The following is a 17,134-nucleotide window of genomic DNA, read 5'->3' on the forward strand; positions in this document are numbered from 1 at the left end:
AATGGACATTATAAACATAGAAGAATGACACTTAGAATTCCTATGAAAAGAAAAACAAATAAATAACTCTCCTGTAGCTGAGGGGACCAGTAAGTCAACTTTTCACATCAAACCGTGTGCAATTATAGCTCTTCTGATATTTTGGAGCTCTTCTCAATGTTTATGTTCTTGCAGGGGTCAGGAGTTGAACAGTGAGTACATATGCTGCTTGCGTACATAACCATATAGAGGCAGTGTGGTTTCTAATACTGTCCTACGGTTTGGTGAAATGTGGAGGCTAACCATCTGTCATCAATAATGCTGTCGAGAAGATCTGGAAAGTGTCCGATTGGGTTTTGGCAGTGAGTTATCTGTTAAAATATCGTTGGAGGCAAACCTGGGAAGATCTGATGCATTTTAAGGAGACACAAATGTCTCAGCACATGGGCACCCTGATATGGGGCTGGGGAAGTGTTTTATTTAGTAGAGGCACAGATTTCGGTGCAAGTCAATAAAGAAAAGAAGTAGTGCTGTGTTTGTATATTTAAGCATATACGCTAGGTTCCACAATAGAGCACTTTTCGGTACTCAGAAAAGATGGCATCGGGAAGCAGCATCTGTCGAACACATTAAGGAAAACGTCTTTTGCACTGAATAGAAACTGAAGTGTCAGAGAAATTACAGGGAAGGCCTGGCTGAAAATCAGGCAAGAAGAAACACAAAGTAAACTTCGGCTCATCAGACACAGGGAAATGGGCTTGATAAAATCATGTCATTTCAGACCCCTGGGTGTTACTGTTACTTCAGAAGAAAAGAGAGAAAAGTTGGGGTGAGGTCGGGGTGGGGATAGAAGGCAGGCACGTGAAGGAGGAAGAATCCAGTTAAAGATAAGACGTGCGTCATTTACAAGAAGGGCTTGATGGAAGCCTCAGGGAGCGTTTCTCATCCCAGGCTCTGGAAAGCAGCCAGACTCAACTGACCCGCGGAAATCAACAACTACTGCAGGATCTAGTGGGCTCGACTTTCACAGGCTGTCTGGGTTTGTTTCTCAAATCCTTTGGACGCAGTAAAGAACACCAGATACATCTACATTAATCAGCAAGACTAATAAATACCCAAGCACAAAGATTTCAGACCAAACTGGATTTTATATAAGAAACATGGACAGTGAGGACCAAAGTTAACCCATGGTGACCACACTGGATCAATGGAATGTGATTCTAAGGAGCTTTTGTGAAAACATTAAAGAAAATTTTTAGTGGAAAAGATAAGAGTGTAAGAGAGAAAAGGGACGCCACCTGAGGATTTCCCTCCATTGATGGTAGTTTTGTAAGAGATTATTGAGACATTTAAGAAAATAAGCTGGAATGATGAAAAGAATTCTAGCATTAAACAAAACAGAATGCAAAAATCTTTTGTTTTAATTTTTAAAAACATTTTGATTAACTGTCTGTGGAATGTAAGCAAACTTGTGCCTCATTTTTTTTTCTTTCTATACAATAGGGATAAATCTGATTACACTGGACTATAAGAAGTTAAAAAGAAGCAAATATTTAGTGCAAGGTCAAGTCAAGTTAAACCTTAACTTGGATTTTTGTAAGTAGCATATGTTTTATATCTAAATATATATGCATATATGTACACATATACGTAATGATTACCCCTTAAATGAGGCATCTTCCTTCCTGGAAATTTACAAGAAAGAGATAAACACTCATCAATCTGTTTTGATTTAATGAAGCCTGATTGGAAGACAGATAATGACTTAAATGACTTCAGGTATATAGGCCTTTTAGTTTATACTGCTTTATACTCAGTGTATCATTTATACTTATAGGTCTTTTGGGGAGTTATTAATATATCTCGGTGAAATCTGTGTATGTTTCTTGATCCACTTGTAAATCAGAAATTCTTTTGCCACTGATAAAAAGAATGAATATTGTTTCATCTACATGTTTCAAGTGCATTTGATTGCCAAATTATTAGTAATGATCTAAAAAGGGAACCGTGTGAGAGAAGATGGAGAATGTCTCCATAATCAATGTTTCACATGCTCAAAGGGGAAAAGAAATGAGTATTTTCTTTCAACATTAAGATAAGCCTTAGGGACATGATGCTTTATCAAGAAAGGGCATGAGGAATTCAATACCATCAGTGGAAAACAGAAAGTAATGAGTAAGAAGCAATGTCTTACGGGATTTGTGTGTGAAACCTCCCCCCCACAATCACACACACACTCCTCTCTTTCTGATTGACTCCCCTACCTGATTAACATGATTCTAAATCACCTTCTTAAATAATAAGCAGGAGTGTGCTAAGACATAAAGATTAATTTTAGTCTTGTTTTAGACGAAGGGTTACAACATACATACATATTCACATAATAAATCCACTAATTCTCCCTAAATCGTGTGGTGCATGATTTAAACTGGACAAAATTTATTTTTGAGGTTTATTTTTGTTTTGAACCACTGTTTCCTTCTGCAAGTAAGGAAAACCCAAAGTTGGCTATAATTATGTATGTATTTGCATATGTTATAGCTAAAGACAAAACTCTAGCAACCCCTCAGCAGGAAAAAATAATCATTTGCAAACTCAAAAACAACATTTTCATTCCCTTAGGTAATTACTTAGTTAATACCTTCTGTCTTTATTATGCCTTTACTAAATGAAAACATCTCTCATTTTTACCAGTATGTTTGAACTTTCCACATTTCTTATATCCCGGAATCAAAGTAGACAGTGTTATTTAAACAATAAGCAACCAAAGAAAATATCAGCCTGGGAATATACATATAATATCACTATATCGAGCAACATAAGCTAACCAAAAAATTTAATACTTGAATTTTATAGTAATGAATTCATTGTTATATATCACTTTTCAGACTATAGGAACTGCAGACAAACATAATCTCTTTTTTCTTCATAGTAAACTGATAAGGGAAAGACAGTAAACTGAAGCAATTAAGCAAACGGAGGGAGTCTTCATAAACATGACAGCTAAGATGCATTGAGTATTTACTATTTCCCAGGCACTGTTTTAAGCACTTTATGTATTTTCATGATAAGTCATTAATCTTCACAACAGCTATCATATAAGAGGTAGATAGAAGTCAGAAAACCAAATGCCCAAGTAACTTGACCCTGGTCACCTGGCTACTGGAACCAGAATTCACACTCCAGAGAGACTGGGCCGTGCCACAAACACAAGCAAACATTCCCAAACCTAAGCCCATGGGTTTTGTTTATAACTTGTTTTGTGTTATTGTGTTAGAAACCTTTTGTGACTATTGAATCAATGAAATGTTTCAGGTGAAAAGAGATATGTTTCAGACATTGTATGAGCCAGGATTCTGCAGAGAAATAGAACCGGTAGGATGTATACAGAGAGAGATTTATTTTAAGGATTGGGCTCATGTGATTGTGGAAGCTGCCAAGTCCAAAATCTTCAGATTAGGCCCGCAGGCTGAGAATCCAGAGAAGAGTGACAGTCCAAAAGCTGCCTTCTGGCAGAAATTCCTCTTCCTCAAGGGAGGTCAGTCTTTTTCCTATTAAATCTTCAACTGAATAGACATTATAAAATATAATCTTTTTTATTGAGGTCTATTGATCTAACTGTTAATCTAACATTAAACAAAATATCTTCTCGGGGTGTCTGGGTGGCTCAGTCGGTTAAGCGTCTGACTTCACCTCAGGTCATGATCTCATGGTTTGTGAGTTCGAGCCCCACATCAAGCTCTGGGCTCACAGCTCAGAGCTCAGAGCCTGCAGCCTGCTTTGGATTCTGTGTGTGTGTCTGTCTCTCTCTCTGCCCCTCTTCCACTAGCGCTCTGTCTCTCTCTCTCAAAAATAAACATTAAAAATTTTTTTAAAAAAACACTCAGAGACATCTAGAATAACGTTTGATCAAATATCTGGATATCAGGCCCTGGCCAAGTAGATACATAAAATTAACTATTATAACTATATATGTGTATGTGTTTGCATATTTGTATGTTATGGCTGAAAACAAATTAGCAAACTTCTTTGCTGGGAAAGTGTCAGCCAACTTTGAAGCAACATTTACTGAGCATATCAGGACTTTTTGCTGCCTATCAGGACCTCAAAGAAGGTCCCAAATTTCCAGGTTATTATAATCTGGGTGGATCAAGGACAGAGAGACAGATATGTAATTCATACGGCCAACTATGTTACACTCTACTGAGTTTTAATGAAGATGTTGGGATAGAGTTCCACAGGAAGATAGGAGAAACAGTAAGGTACTTCTTCATGGCTACCCCAGAGCTGAGAAGAATCTCAAAGAGCAAGAGACACTTCAACCCCACTGAGGAGGATGAGGATTTCACCAGGAGGAAAAAGCTGAAGAACAAAGATATGAAGATACAAGCACAAATGGAGTTTAAGGATTTGTAAGAAATTTGGTGAAATAGGAGCACAGAATTCATGGTGAACTGAAACTGGAAGAACTTTATGAGTCATGGCATAAAGTTTGCTGTTTACACTGAAGCTAATGGGAAATTGTTGAAGTTTCCAGCTAAGAGAATGACATGATCACAGATAGATTTCAGGAGGATTCTATTAATGGCAAAAGAAGAAACAAAGTTGAAAGACAATAATGGAGGCAGGGAAAACATTTAGGAAAGATGGGTGAACTCTTGAACCAAGACAGTAAAGCAAGATGAGGGAGTAAATTGGGAGAAAAGACTCAAAAATCATTTTCTGAATAAAAATATACATTTAATTATATATAATTTATAAGAAAATGAATTTTTTCATTCGACAAACATATATTGAAAATCTATGTGTTTGGCTCCCTCACAAAAATATTGGACTATAAAGATAAATAAGAGGGTAGGGGTGCCTGAGTGGCTCAGTCGGTTAAGTGTCTGACTTCGGCTCAGGTCATGACCTCACGGTTCGTGGGTTCAAGCCCCATGTCGGGCTCTGTGCTGACAGCCAGCTCAGAGCCTGGACCCTGTTTCAGATTCTGTGTCTCCCTCTCTCTCTGACCCTCTCATGCTCCTGCTGTCTCTCTCTCTCTCTCTCTCTCAGAAATAAAACAAAAAACATTTTAAAAAAAGATAAATAAGAGGGTATAAACAAACAACTATAGTGTGTGATAAATATAATAATAGAAGAAAAGCAGGACATGAACAAAGAAAGAAGAGTCAAGAAAACCACACAGAGGAGGGGACACCCACGCTGGGTGGTCATGAGTAATAACAGGATGAGGAAGACAAGACTGGCAAGAGAATGCCAAGCAGAGAGGCAAGATTCAGAAAGCACTTAGGTGGGGACAAAATCTTTGTTCAGGGCTCAGAGGTGGTCGGGATTATAAAGTGTGTGGGAGAATAAGGAAAGAAAGTCAGGCTAGGTTGGGAAGAGGCTTACTCGCATTTTACTGAAAGACATTGACTAGTGACAGAGTAGGATCTGAGTTTTGATGGAAGCACAGAGAATGGATTGATGGGGAAAACTGGTATGGAGTTATCTTAGTATCCAAAGCTGCCATAACAAATTTCCACAAATTTTGTGTTTTAAAGTAACAGAAATGTAATCGAGGTATGAACAGGGGCATGCTCCTTCTGAAGGCTTTAGAAGAGAATCTCCCTGGCTTCCTCCAGCTTCTGGTGGCTCCTGGTTTTCTTTGGGATCTAGCAGCATCACTCTGATATCTGCCTCCATCTTCCCATGGCCCCTACCCTGTATGTGTCCATGTTCATCTTTCTCTGTCTCTTTTTCTATTTCCTATAAGGCACTGTCACCCTAATCTAGAATGACCTCCCCTGATTCCTTACTTTAAATGCATTTTCAAAGACTCTATTTCTAAATAAAGGCATATTCTGAGGCTCCAGGTAGACACGCATTTTGGGGAAACACTATTCACCCTACCGCAAGAGGCTGTTGCAATAGCACAGGTGAGGACCTGAAATAAAGCAAGGCAGAGGAGATAAAGAGATAGGAAGGAGGTCATGGTGGCAAGAGGTCATTGCTGAAGTGGAAGAAAAGGCGAAGTTACGAACTGAGGATAACCCCAGGATTCCTGGCTGGGGAATCCAAGTGGTTTCGGCACCCCTGGTTGGGATATGCAGAAGAACAGATTTGCGAGGTGGGCTCTGAGATGTGGAGGATGTAGAAAAGTACAGTTATACCCAATGTAAAGTGCTTTGAGTGAGGATATCCATCAGGGAGAAGAAAATGTTTTCGGATGATTTAGATGACTGAGTCAGCGGTGATGCCATCCACTAGGATTGTATGAACAGTGGAATAAAGATTTTATTGAAGAAAATAGGGTTGGTTTCGAAAATCTTAAGTTTGAAGGGTATGTAGTATATACAAGGGAAGAGGCAGAGCACGGAGAAGGAAATCTACCTTTGGTGCTCTGGAGAAGAAATGACAATGTTCAGCAAGCGCCTAACAGCAGAAAGCAATACATCTCATAGGAAACTAGACAAGTGGAAAGGAACAATTAGAGAATAGTCAGTGAAGTTAAGAAAGGAGTTTCAGTAAAGAAAGACCACTAGTATTCAAAGTTTCAACAAGGAGAAGAACTGGGAATGATCTCATTGCATCTTATTAGAGGCCACTGTTCACCTGGGACAAAGCAATTGGTTTGTAGCATGGGTACCACAACGTGACACCGGTGTCCTGGGGCAGTAAGGTGAAGAGAAAATAGAGACTCAGGAGGTAGAGACACACAACACAGTTAGATGGGAAATCAAGTTGTTAAACAATTGGTACAGATCCCAAATAAAAATCTGTGTGCAATGAAACACACATGCAATGAAAACACCAGAAATAAACACATTAACTATAAAAAAAAAAGTACTAACATAGTCATCATTTTTTTACTAGTACCAATTATTATAAATGTTTTATAAATGTTTTACATTAACCTGTTTAATTACACAACAATTCCTTGAGGGGCTGAGGTCATACATTTTGCATGAGAGGAAACAAAAGCACTGAGATGCAAGGTTACTTGACCCTAGTCACATACCTGATGTATGACAGAGCCAGGATTCAAACCTTGAGTCTAACTCTGAAAGCTGTTCCCATAAATCGATGGTTTACGACCAGCCATAATCCCAGTATTTTCCTTTAGGTGGTGGGGTTATGAGTGGTGTTTATTTCTCTTCTTAAAACTCTTAAATATTTTCCTAAATTTTCTATATTCATTTTCTAATTTGAAAAGATCCAAGTAATATATTTTTAAAGAAAGTATGGTTGGTGAGCATACATCTTTCAAAGATAAAGAAATAAGATTGTAGTCATTTGATGAGTAACATTCAAGAAAAGCAATTTCTCACTTTTTTAAGGAGAATTTACACATATTTGAAGGCTAAGGATATAGACTCAATGGAGAAAGAGAAATCAGTGATACAAGAGAGGGAACAGGGTATAAAAAGGAGCAGAGGACGGGGTTGTAATAGTTGAGTAATAGCGCCCCTGCAGGACAAATGTAGAAGAATGTTCTAGACTGAGTGGCAAAGTTCAGAGACCCTGAGATATAAACAGCCAGCTTTGTCCATGGATCAAAAGGACTTTGGAGCAAAAGTGTGAGGGAGGAAATATTAAAAATGAGTAGTAGCCTTGCAAAGGAATAAGGATAGTATCGAAACTAAGGGGCTTAATGAGGTTAGTCTAAGATGAATTGGAAGAAATCCATGATTCTGCATGTCTTTTTTTTTTTTTTTTAATTTTCTAATGTTTTTTATTTGTTTCTGAGAGAGAGAGAGAGCAGGGGAGGGTCAGAGAGAGGGGGAGACACAGAATCCGAAGCAGGCTGCAGGCTCTGAGCTAGCTGTCAGCACAGAGCCTGATGCAGGGCTCGAACCCACAAGCCATGAGATCATGACCCGAGCTGAAGTCGGACGCTCAACTGACTGAGCCACCCAGGCGCCCCTCTGCATGTCTTTTTTTAGTGGATAAAATAAGTTGTAAGACCTGATAAAATTGAGGAGCGTTGGCTTGGTTGAAGGTAAATGAATGTAAGATTTGGAAAACCTTCACATGGAAGGGGGAAGTCAGGTGCCTGGGGATGGATGAATGTGAATGTCTGAGTAGAAAGAGGGTCCGTTCTTCCCACCAGGACAGTGATTTGTTCACTTTCATGCAATCTTCCTCAGAGTCAGAATTCTGTCTCTTTCATCCCCCTGGTCCAATGCTTAAATTACAATCTAGAACAAGCTAGTCACTACTAGTTACAGAAGCTTGGGGTGAAGTTTCTCTCACCATTATCAGCTTAGGCATAAAATCAGGCACAGAAGTAGCAGTGACTCTGCATTCACTGGTTCTTGCTCCCACCTGGTAAGTAGAACTTAGCAATCACTACATTTTCATGTTATGGGAGTCATCAAGCATCCCCAAGAAACTAGGCATGGTGCTTACAAAATGTGCAAATCAAACACGTGAGGTGGAATGAAGCCTGCCACTGTTCTCAGGGCAGAGAGCTGAGCAAGCGTTTCTTGGTGCCCTGACAACAGAGCATGTCTGCTAAGTCTACTAAATGGGATGACTGGCCTAATTTGATTTTCCACTTCTTTTCCACTGTGTGTAACATAATCAGTTTCAAAGAAACGTGTCCACCTCTATCTGATTCCACTACCACCAGCATATCTAGAAATTGTTGAGAGGGCCAAAATAATGTTTTGATGGCAAGGCTGATTTGACATGAAGTCAAAACAGATGACTTAAAATATTTCTATTGTTTTACCCACACTTGTCAAACATCCAATTCAACAGACGGTGGCAGGAATTGTGACGGCGGTGGGGGGTCGGAGAGGAATCCATCGAATGCTTTCATTGTCCTTTTCATTAACTAAGTAGGTGAAATCAATGACCAAATCACTACTGGGTGTTCTGGAAGGTGAGGCTAAGTGAGGAAATGGAATTCTGTGACTCCTGGTCCATGTAACTTACTTTCTTTAAAAGGCAATTGTGAGGTTAAACACTACCTGAACTTGGTAAAAGAGTTTTCTCAGCAAAGTTCAGGAATCCTACTTATAGATTAAGAAGCTTCTTTTTATTAACTGAAGGCCAAAATAGCCTTCTGCCAATAAAGATTTATTAAATTTGGCTCATTTGAATTTATAGCCATGGCCCTGATCCTAAAGTAGAAGCCTTCAAGAAAACACAGAAGATGTTCTAATTAAATATGCCACTTCAAAAATGCACCACCTCACACCTTCAGGAATGCATGTTTCTGATGCTCATGAGGTCCCAGAGATAACAGGAGTTACTTGAACATGTTCTAGTTCCATATCAGTTATACATGATTCAGGCACCAAAAAATAACTAACTTTAAAAGTTACAATTTCCCTTAGAAGAAAGATAAATGTCTTCCATAACAAAGTATTGAGACCTTGTACACTGATTTATGCCTTTTCCTCAAAAAAAAAAAAAAAAAAATTATGGGGTGAGTAGGGCTGAGGGTGGAGGGTTTTATTTTGGAAAGGTACCCAATTCCCATGTGTCACATCTGTTTCCTTCCCAGTATGAGTTTCTGTGACCAGTCGTAAAGGGTTCAGTCAACCTTTCCTAAATAACTAATGCTAGGAACCTTTATTACACCTAGCTCCTTTATTTTATGAAAATGACAAGTACATAAAATTTTCTATGCAAGTGCTTCTGTGATTTACTTAGCAAGCATCCTGAACTAAGTAGGAGCTGAATGAGTTCTACTGCTGGGTCATACACATCGAAATTTAATTAAGCTTCTGACCTAAGATTCCCCCTTGTTTCATCGAGTAGGGAAGTCATGGGTGGACCACGTCATTCACAGAAGGACTGTGCAATTGTGAAATCTAAGCAGTCTATATATATATTTTTTGCCTGAGTGTTCTTTTCAAATCTCATTAGATTATTATGAGTGTTACAGCTGTGCTAATCTTTTTCTAAGAAATGAACTTTTAAAATTGCACATTTTTAAAGTGACTTCTAGAGTTACCATGGCAGCTTCATTATAATGCACAGAGATGAACATTATCACAGCAATGCCTGATCTATCCAGGGTTGCCAGGAAATGAGAATTTCACATAAAGTGCGTTCTCCACTAGGGCTCATAAAACTCACCAGATCAAGTGCCTAGACTTTCGTTTAACAATTTTAAATGAAAAGCTTTCATCATATGCTATGCACATCTCTGTTTCCTTAAATGTATTCTTGATGACTCAGGGTCTCTGTTATCAATAGCTTATTGTACTTAGAGTTACACACAGTGCAGTTTGAATTTTTTTTTTTTTTTTGGTCTTCTTTTTCATCTCAGTTTGCTAGCTGCTTATGATGACCAGTGATAGTCAGAGTCATTTCAGACCCTGGGAGAGTGAGTTTTTGTCCCTCACCTCCTAGCAAGAATAGATTTATATAGATATATTACCCGGACAAGTCAGGTCCTTTTCTGGGGCCACCAGAAATGGTAGCTTTGTACTGACATGCAGTGTATTTGGTCCACAGGCCCTCTTTCTAGAAGTAGGATTGGTATTTTGTACTGGTTCCTGGCTCTCAGAATCCACGATAGTCACTCCTTACACTTTCCACATTCTAATGGGCTATTAACTTCCATGCACCAATTGCCTTAAAGAGTCTCTTACATAGACATTTCTAGAGCTCTGACAAGAGATTAGGACACACCATTGACCACGGAACTTAGGGGCATAGGTCCTGTTAAACCTCTCTAGAACTCTGTTTCTCATCTCTGAAATAATAGTATTATAATGAAATGCAATTATATGTTGGGAATACACAGTGCAATCCTTAACTCATAAGAAAAAATCAATCAGTAGAAACAACCATATGTGTGGAATACAACAGTAGTTATAGATAGAAAAGACTGGCAAAAAGTATTATTGTAAAGACTATTTTAGGACCTTCAGTTTTATTTGGTTTAAGTATTGAGCTACCATGAAATGATTATTCAGCTGTGTGTGTGTCTGCTTTTTGTGTTCATTGGTACTGCACGAAGTCTGTGCTAAGAAAATAGTACTATTTATTATAGGAAATTTGTAATGAAATGAGAGATTACAGGTATCTAACAATACACTGAGAACAAATTACGGTGGTGGCTTAGTAAAACATTACGACTTTGGCTTCTGAGAGAGCTCTGAGAGACCTAAGTGTAATTCCTGCCTGAATGGCGAACGCAGCTCTCTAATCTTGGGGCTTGATTCATCGTCTCAGACCCTGAATTTTCTTATCTGTAACATAAGGGAAAAAAAATCCCTCTTTCCAAGATTAGAAAAAAAATGTCTTTGTACATAGTTAGCGCATAATAAAGTTATCACCATATATTTAATTTCTAGATGTAACTGTATTTAAAATAAGAATGTCATTTGTGTGCATTCAGATGCATCTGAAGAATAATTCTGAGTTCACTCCTGGCTGCATCTATGGCTCCCCAGAAAGAATGATATATAAGATTATAGAGTGGTGTTCTCTGCTGCAAAAACAGAGGATCATCAATCATATTACACGTTAGGAGAACACTTTCCTCCCCTGCTCTTTCTTAAATGCAGGAGAATAGTAAATACACAGAAGAGACTGACATTTATCATCCACTGGCCAAAAGCATGGGGCCTGCCTCTACGTTCTTTGCTTTTCTCATTCCCTTCAAGTTTTGCTCAGATGGTACTTTTACGACTGATACTCCTATTTAAAATCGCAACTCTCAGGGTGCCTGGGTGGTTCAGTTGGTTAAGCGTCCTACTTCAGCTCAGGTCATGATCTCAGGGCGTACCAGGCTCTGTGCAGACACCTCAGAGCCTGGAGCCTGCTTCAGATTCTGTCTCTGTCTCTCTGCCCCTCCCCCACTTGCACACTGTCTCTCTCAAATATAAATAAGCATTTTAAACTTTTATAAACAAGAAAATATAAAATAAAGATGCAACTCTCTACTCACTCTTTCTGGCAGTTATCATTTGCAATACACTTTACAATTTACTTTTTCTTTCTGGTATTTATGGCCTATGCTTTCCCACGAGACTGTAAGGTCCACAAAAGTAGATATATTTTTGTTTTGGGTGTTTTTTTTGTTTTTTTTGTTGTTGTTGTTGCTGTTGTTTTCATCCACTGCTGTATCTCAAATACCTAAAGCAGTATCTGGAGTTGAACAGTACTTATCAAAAGTATAAAGTTTTAATATTTCTTCTCAGAGACAATTTAGAAAAAAAAGAAAAAGAAAAAAATAGTATAATTATTTTGGGACTAAATTTATAAAATTTATTAAAGACTAATTTTAATTGATATTATATTAAATTAGCAATATAAATATATCAATCTAAAACAAAGCGTTTTTATTATTTTTATCATTTTGTTATTTTTTATTATTGTTTATGAATCCTTTACCTTCTTTGCAAGTAAAATTTGAGGTTTTAGTTTTATTTATTCTCTTGTCTTCATTTGGTCATTCTGTAGTAACGTTTTCTATACATGGGTTTTAATCCAGCTATGAAGAATGTGGGTGTGCATTTGCCTTTCTTTCTCTGATTAGGTTTCCTCAAGGACACGCCCTTCCATATCTGACCTGCTGAGATAATTAAGGTGGGGTGCCGTGATCTTGAAGACTATAAATACAGCGGTCGCCCTCTTATGCTGGGGGGACACTTTCTAAGGCTCCCGGTGCATTCCTGAAATCGCATGTAGTGTTCTGTCTCTCAAAACACCTTTTAGTACAGTACTCACCCTGCTTGTGATGATGGGAGACGATAAAACGCCTTCGAGGAGAGATGAAGCGAAATGAATGACACGGGCGCCGGGACACGTTGTTAGGCTACTACTGACCTGACCTTGCCTCCGGAGGATCATCTGCTTCCGGTTCCCAGTTGCCAGGGGTAACTGAATCCACCGACAGCGAAACCGCGGTGAAGGCGGAAATGCTGCATCCGTGGAAGTTGGCCTTAGTCACACAATGGTGTGTTTTAGGGGGTATTTTTTTGCCTCTAGGTAGCTTTACAATAGTGGCCTAGGTCACTGTTTTTTTGTTTTTAAATGTTTATTTATTTATTGAGAGAGCGAGTGAGCGAGCACCAGCCTGGGGAGGAGCAGAGAGAGAGAGAGGGAGAGAGAGAATCCCAAGCAGGCTCTGCATTGTCAGTGCAGAGCCCGATGCAGGCTCCATCTCCATCTCCGTAGCCAGAACCAGGAGATCAAGACTTGAGCGGAGATCAAAAGTCAAGCACTTAACTGACTGAGCCACTCGGACGCCCCAGGTCAGTGTTTCTTAAGCTTTAATGTGTATGCAAATTACTTGCAGATCCCGTAAAAATGCATATTAAGAATAGGCAGATCTACCGCAGGGCTCTAGATTCTGCGTTTCTAATCAGCTCTGAGATGATAACTGATGCAGCTGGTGCCGAAAGCACCCTCTGTGTAACAAGGGTCTAGGTTAAAATTTGGTATTGGCATTAATCTGTTTACTCCTGCGTTGAACTCCAATTTGGTTTCTTTTTTTTTTTTTACAAATAGTTTATTGTCAAATTAGTTTCCACATAACACCCAGTGCTCATCCCCACAAGTGCCCTCCTCCATGCCCATCCCCCCTCCCCCCCACATCTATCAGTCCTCAGTTTTTGTCAGCATTCAAGTGTCTCTCATGGTTTGTCCAATTTGATTTCTTAAAGGACAGCAAAGAGAGAACTTACACAGTTTAAAACTCAGGGCTGGTAATATTTTTATCCAGGGATATTAATTATGGATTTCAAGTTTACGTACAATAGCATTTACTATAAAATAGGAGAGCGTTCGTTTTTAGGAATGTTCTAAAGACAGGTGTAGATTTTATTCACTATGAGGTTCAAATTTAGGACTATAATGAGCCTCACTAAAAAAAAAAGTAAAGCAGGAAATGGCAGATTTGTTTTGATAGAGACCAAGAATTTTAAGTGTGTGTTGGCTTTACACCGTCTTTGAAACTCTGTGCTATGAAAACACAGGAGCCAGGAAATGAGCCCAGCCAAGCGATTCCACTTTCTAAAGATGTCAAAGTCGGTTCTCTGCAATATCCAAATGCTCCTCTTTCAGAAGTAAAATGAGAAAAGGCCTCTCTATCATTTGTAGCTGCATAAACCAAGAGGACTTCTTTCTCACGTAGATCAGTCACAATCCCTTAAATGAAAAAACAGCCTTCCTCTTGAGGGCAGGCGAAACTTCCTTCTCTTCCTCTAGTCCACGCTCTGTTTTCTCTGGAAATGGACAGGAGGGCAAATGAAATGTTCTTGTTGTTCCTTCAAGAGAAATGAGCTAGTTTAGAGAACTGAAGAACTGGGGTGTGTGCACATTTGCTGAGCAAGCATTCTCATACTGTTAGTAACTGTCTTCATGTGTACTTTTCTTTTTAATCTTTTTTAATGTGTATTTCTATTTGAGAGAGAGACAGACAGACAGTGTGCAGGCAGGGGAGAGACAGAGAGAGATGGAGACAGAATGTGAAGCAGGCTCCAGGCTCTGAGCTGTCAGCATGGAGCCTGATGCGGGGCTCAAACTGAGGAGCTGAACCGTGAGATCATGATTCTGAACGTTTAACCGCCTGAGCCACCCAGGCACCCCTGTACTTCCCTTTCATGACTCAGTGTGATCGTCATGTTTGGGCTGGGCAAGATAAAAGTTCTTAAATCAATCTGACGCAATCTAGCTGGACAGAGACTGTGTTCCTCCTTTTCTTAAAACTTTTGGTAGCATTGCTGTGACTGGAGCAGTTAAGGACCTGAAAGCAGGAACTAAAATCATGGCCTAACCTAGGATTTTAAGGTGACAGAGCATAGTTCTCATGGTCACATTACTGCATTGACGCTGAAGCATTTGCCTTTGACGCTGAAGCATTTGCCTTTGAAATTGGGTAAATTGTGCTTAAAATATGCATGAGACAAATGAGATGTAATATCTGAAGATCTTATAAGTCTCTTTTCATAGAACATCTGTTTTCCAAAGCAAAGCTGGCAGGCTACATCGCAGCGAAAAACTGAGATCATTAGGACAAAATCAACCTCAGTAGGTAATGTATCACTCTAAGGAGTTTCCTAACACAAGAGTTATACCTAGACACTTCTGAAATTGTATGAGACATTTGTATCATTTACTGAGAGAGGGTACATTAATTTTCATCATATTGCCAAATGATTTTGTGATTCTCCCAAAAAAGGTCAAGAACCATTTCCCTGTGTCTATTAAAGTTTAAAACCTTCATGACTGAGCTAAACATTTCATTTCCAGGGATCTGTTCTACATAACTATCCATCCTAGTGAACAAATAATGCACAATTTTTATTTCTGACCTTTCTGTTACAGCGAAAGAATAGGAAGTACCTAAATGCCCATCAACAGAAAATAGTTTCAAATATTATAGCACATTTGTACTAGGAAATACTAAGCTGCTATTAAAAATAAAAAAGCTCAAATGGAAAACTCTCTAATATGTACTGTTAACTTAAGAGTCTTTCAAAAAAAGAAAAGAGTCTTTCATTCAACAGGTGTTCAATTAAGGATCTATGGTGTACAAAGCACTGTGTTTGCTACTAGGGATCAAACTGAGGAACTACTGACCCATTTTACTCGAGGTCTACATAAGATCAACATGTGTTCATAATATGTGGACAAAAACAAGTGCAGGTGCTTGCTTACAGGAGTATATTTGCATATATATGCCTAAAGTTTGGAAGGATATAAATCAAGAAGCCAAGTTTTAATATCTGGGATTTGGAAAGGAAGGAATGAGAAGAGGGTTTCAATTTTTCCTTTTATTTTGTTTGAATTTTATTTAAAAGTGTGCATTACTCTTGTAAAACTTTAATACTTTTTAACCATTTACTTAAAACTCTAGACTGAAAATGCATTGCTTTTAAGTGGAATGTGTAACTAGTTGTTATAGTCTCCATACAGTAACAAAACAACTATAGGCTTCGATTTCTTAAGAAATCAATTTTTTGACTGACCATAAATAGCCAATTTAACTATTACTTTGTATTTAAGACAATTTTTAAAACTGTTGACTGGCTTCCTATCCTATTTCCATGTAACAATGATTACACATGAACCTTCTTCCTCGCCCTCTTCTTTGATTAAATCACAGACATATCAAACGCTTCCACAGTGTTTTCTGACATATAAAATACTGATATCAATCCTGGAAGAATTAATAGTTATTTGAGTTAAATATACAAGTGCTTTTGTTCAGTATGCAAGCCTCAATCATATGCTTTTGGGAACCTTTTCTACTGTGTGCTCAGTTCCCTGAGTAGCATCTTTAACTCTAAAACTCGGGCTCTAGTTCTCAAGTACTATTTGAGTACAATATTGAGTATTATATCATGCTTTACTAATGTAAGTCTTTGTGAGGATGTCTACAGAGATATTATGACTGTTTCGTGATCACTGACTCTTCCATGAAAGCAATACATATGTATTGGTTGAGCTGCTCTGGCGGCCATGAGGGGGCCTGGAATGGCATGAATGGTATTTGAGCATTACCTAAAAACTCATTTAAAAACACATGAAATAATGGCTCTTATACATTATGCCCAGAGATAATGATCTGTAATTGTCATCACTATCAGTTCTCTTCTCCTAGCCATCAGCCCAGCCACCTTGCAGTTTCATAGGGTCAAATGCCAGTTCTGGCTCATGACTGAGCATAAACTAAAGTGTGTTAATTCTAAGGTGAAACCCACCTGAGATGTATTAAGCACTGTGCTGGGTACCAGGGATACAAAGGTGAACATTGCACTAGAACCACCTGGAATGTGGGGTGGCTCAGTCAGGTAAGCTTCAGACTTTGGCTCAGGTCATGATCTCTTAGTTTGTGGGTTCAAGTCCCACATCAGGCTGTCTGCTGTCAGCACAGAACCTGCTTCAGACCCTCTGTCCCTCTCTCCCTCTGCCCCTCCATGGTCGCGTGCTCTCTCTCTCTCTCTCCCTCTCTCTCTCAACATAAATAAACATTAAAAACAATAAAAGGCCACCTAGGTGGCTCAGTTGGTTAAGCATCCAACTCTGGCTCAGGTCATGATCTCACCACTCATGGGTTCCAGCACTGAATTGGGCCCTGTGCTGACAGTTCAGAGCCTGGAGCCTGCTTCGGATTCTGTGTCTCCCTCTGCTCATGCTCTATGTCTCTCTCAAAAATAAATAAACATTAAAAAAATAAAAAAATTTTAAAAACCTG

General features: G+C 38.8%; 1 long non-coding RNA gene across 1 annotated transcript in view; it reads right to left on the reverse strand.

Moving 5' to 3' along the window:
* The window catches only part of LOC120223204, a 55,696-nt gene extending 42,938 nt beyond the window's left edge, over positions 1–12,758 (reverse strand). Inside the window, exon 1 of the long non-coding RNA XR_005526229.1 lies at positions 12,661–12,758. This is a non-coding gene — a long non-coding RNA (uncharacterized LOC120223204). The remainder of the gene's footprint in view (positions 1–12,660) is intronic.
* Positions 12,759–17,134: the final 4,376 nt, after the last annotated feature.

This window comes from Hyaena hyaena, unplaced genomic scaffold (assembly GCF_003009895.1).
Source record: "Hyaena hyaena isolate Hyena2069 unplaced genomic scaffold, ASM300989v1 scaffold_966, whole genome shotgun sequence".
Lineage (NCBI taxonomy): Eukaryota > Metazoa > Chordata > Mammalia > Carnivora > Hyaenidae > Hyaena > Hyaena hyaena.